The sequence below is a fragment of the Rhipicephalus microplus genome, unplaced genomic scaffold (assembly GCF_043290135.1).
Source record: "Rhipicephalus microplus isolate Deutch F79 unplaced genomic scaffold, USDA_Rmic scaffold_265, whole genome shotgun sequence".
Classification (NCBI taxonomy): Eukaryota; Metazoa; Arthropoda; class Arachnida; order Ixodida; family Ixodidae; genus Rhipicephalus; species Rhipicephalus microplus.
In genome coordinates this window covers 149931-153767 of record NW_027464836.1, presented here as the reverse complement: position 1 = coordinate 153767, position 3837 = coordinate 149931, and the positions used below count along the sequence as shown (strand labels likewise).

The 3837-nt window shown below is 57.0% G+C and overlaps 1 non-coding gene across 1 annotated transcript; it reads right to left on the bottom strand.

Annotated features, from left to right (window-relative positions):
• Positions 1-1719: 1719 nt before the first annotated feature.
• On the bottom strand, positions 1720-3534 carry LOC142792966 (small subunit ribosomal RNA). Its single transcript, XR_012891342.1, has one exon. It is a non-coding gene; the product is annotated as a small subunit ribosomal RNA (ribosomal RNA).
• Positions 3535-3837: the final 303 nt, after the last annotated feature.

Below are 3837 nucleotides of genomic sequence, written 5' to 3'. Positions count from 1 at the left end.
GTGAAAAAGTGTTTGTTCAATTCCGTACAGTCAAAACCAAACGTTTCTGGCACTCGGCCAAACAGTGGCCAAGAAGGGCGCTTTTCAGCGCACGCTTGGACTCCAAAACTCTGCCGCGCCTTTTTCGGCTGCCGCAAATCGAGCAAACGGTGTGTTTCGGACGGCGTTTCGCTTCCGCTACTTGCGAGTGCTTTCGTGGTCCACCCCTCTATAAATACTCGGGAGGCGTCGAAGCCGGTTCTCCAAGCCGGACCCGTAGGTATCGTTGTGTGCTCGCTCTCATTGGCCCGCCTAACCAGAAAATGCCTGCGGTACACCCATTTGGATAAGAGTGCACGCAGATGCGGGCCTCGACGGCTACACATTTCCTCGGGCGGCCGCCTCCCGGCCTCCGTGGAGCGCGGGATGCACGGTCCCATCGACAAGCCTCTCCCGTTTTTACCGTGGCGTCGCGGTTCACCACGGCGGGCGGGTCGGTCTCCTCCGCATAAAAAGGGGGACCCCCGCTTTTTGTTCCACGAAATCGCACAAGCTTTTTTCGCATCCACGGTTTGCCACCGCACACCAAAATGCCGATCCGGCTGCCTACTTTAGCCAACAGGTGGAGCCAGGCGCGCCGTACTTGCGCGGCACTTCCCACGTCCACCGAAGTCGGTGCCAAGGACCACTTTCGGCGCCGGAGCCGCGTACGAGCCTACTCGAGGCGGAAGAACGAAGCCAGCAAGGGCCTGGCCGCAAGTGCGTTCAATTGTCGGGACGTCCAAGTCCCTCGTTCTTCCGTGCTTCCTCTTTCGGCAAGTCGTTGCGGCACCTTCCCAAAGCGCGCAGACCCGCTAATCGCGACGAGCGCGACGTGGCCGTGCCGCCTTTCCCTCGGCAGCAAGCAAAACGCCTGGCAACGTCGACGCTCCCCTAACCGCGATCTCGCACCGTGTTTCGTGTGGCGAATTCAAAAGCCGGCCGGCGCTGCTGCAACCATTACGGTCGGTACGCATACGCCGCGGAGGGCGGGACGGTCATCGGAGCGTGCGGTTCCTCCATCGAGTACTGCGCACCTCGGCCGTCGCATCGCCGTGCCATGACCGGCCGCGCGTCAACGCGAACCGGTGCCAGCGAGATCCCTCGCCTGCAAGAACCGACCGGCAGCCTCCGTCACCCGAGGACGCGGAGGCGCTTGCCGCGGACGGCGGGACGGTATGCACTGGTGCACAGCGGACCCGTCACATCGCCAGTTCCTTGACCGACCGCCGACGCTTGTGCCGTTCCTCTCGTACTTGGCAGTCGCCGCGCGATTGTCGGGTCTCGTTCTTGCACGCTCGAACGGTCGGGAGGGCACTCGGCTGGCGTTTCGGGAACGCGCAGCCTCGCCTTCTACCGACGTAACCACGACTCGCCGTTCGCGCTCCGCCGCTCCTGTTTACAGTACTAGGCGGTCCCGCAGCGGTCGGGTCGCGCATTTCGAGCGCTTCGAGCCACGGTGCAGTGGCGGGTCGAAAGCCGACCTATGAGTGCGTTGCGCCGTTTGTACCCGCGTCCGCCACCTGGCCGACCGTCCAAGGTCGCGGTGTTGGCGTCCGCTGGGCGCAACAATTTGTCACGGGGTGCCGCTCCACATTCAGGCAGCCCCGTGGGGAAAAGCCGACCCCGCGTCCAAACGGGGTCAGCGGCAGAAAGTGTCGGGCGCAGACGCAGCTGAGGCGCTCACCCTTCACAATCCGTTAATGATCCTTCCGCAGGTTCACCTACGGAAACCTTGTTACGACTTTTACTTCCTCTAAATGATCAAGTTTGGTCATCTTTCCAACAGACCGGCGCAACCGAAAGGCCGCGCCGGACATCGGTCCGAAGACCTCACTAAATCATTCAATCGGTAGTAGCGACGGGCGGTGTGTACAAAGGGCAGGGACGTAATCAACGCGAGCTTATGACTCGCGCTTACTGGGAATTCCTCGTTCAAGGGGAACAATTGCAAGCCCCTATCCCAATCACGAAAGAAGTTCCACGGGTTACCCAGTCTTTTCAGACAGGGATAAAGACACGCTGCTTCCTTCAGTGTAGCGCGCGTGCGGCCCCGGACATCTAAGGGCATCACAGACCTGTTATTGCTCTGTTTCGTGCGGCTAGGAGCCGCTTGTCCCTCTAAGAAGGTTGTAAGGTGCTGGGAACCCCGCACCTATTTAATAGGCTAGAGTCTCGTTCGTTATCGGAATTAACCAGACAAATCGCTCCACCAACTAAGAACGGCCATGCACCACCATCCACCGAATCAAGAAAGAGCTCTCAATCTGTCAATCCTCCCAGTGTCCGGGCCGGGTAAGTTTTCCCGTGTTGAGTCAAATTAAGCCGCAGGCTCCACTCCTGGTGGTGCCCTTCCGTCAATTCCTTTAAGTTTCAGCTTTGCAACCATACTTCCCCCGGAACCCAAATACTTTGGTTTCCCGGAAGCTGCCCGCCGAGTCATTTGAGTAACTCAGGCGGATCGCTGGTTGGCATCGTTTATGGTCAGAACTAGGGCGGTATCTGATCGCCTTCGAACCTCTGACTTTCGTTCTTGATCAATGAAAACATTCTTGGCAAATGCTTTCGCAGTAGTTCGTCTTGCGACGGTCCAAGAATTTCACCTCTAGCGCCGCAATACGAATGCCCCCGTCCGTCCCTCTTAATCATTACCTCGTATTCCAAAAACCAACAGAACAGAAACGAGGTCTTGTTCTATTATTCCATGCAAGTTTATTCAGGCGACTCGCCTGCGTTGAGCACTCTAATTTTTTCAAAGTAAAAGCACCGGCCATCTCGAGGCACACAATGAAGTGCACCAAGAAAGAACCGGCATGATGTTCAGTCCGAGCCGTCGCATCGGGTAGATGCACTACTCGTCTGGAACTGAGATCCAACTACGAGCTTTTTAACCGCAGCAGCTTTAGTATACGCTATTGGAGCTGGAATTACCGCGGCTGCTGGCACCAGACTTGCCCTCCAATTGATCCTCGTTAAAGGATTTAGAGTGTACTCATTTCAATTACGGGGCCTCAAAAGAGTCCCGTATTGTTATTTTTCGTCACTACCTCCCCGTGCCGGGAGTGGGTAATTTGCGCGCCTGCTGCCTTCCTTGGATGTGGTAGCCGTTTCTCAGGCTCCCTCTCCGGAATCGAACCCTGATTCTCCGTTACCCGTAACAACCATGGTAAGCAAGTAACCTACCATCGAAAGTTGATAAGGCAGACACTTGAAAGAAACGTCGCCGGCTCGTGGCCATGCGATCAGCACAAAGTTATCCAGAGTCACCACACAATACGGGCCGAAACCCGATCGATCTTGGTCTAATAAAAGCACCCGTTACCCAAAGGGCTCCAGGCTCACTGCATGTATTAGCTCTAGAATTGCCACAGTTATCCAAGTAGGAAGAAACGATCTAAGGAACCATAACTGATTTAATGAGCCATTCGCGGTTTCGCCTTATTTCGGCATGTACTTAGACATGCATGGCTTAATCTTTGAGACAAGCATATGATTACTGGCAGGATCAACCAGGTAATCGTTCGACTGCGCGTCCGTCCTCGCCCTCGGCGGGCCGGACGCAGTCTGTGTGCGGCGGAGGCCACCTTCAGGCGCCCCAACACGCTTATTTTGCACTCCGAGATGACGGCGTTCGAGCTCGCTACGGCACAACCTTCCCGAAAGACGAGTGGGAGCCGTGCGGCAAGAAGCACGTTCATGCTCGCTCTTTTTCGTTGCATCGACTCGGTCGCGCCGTGCGGGTTGCCCAAGCCCGCTGCACTGTCGGTGGACCGGCCGGAACTAGCAACGGAGCCGAGACTGCAAAGCCGCCAGACGACG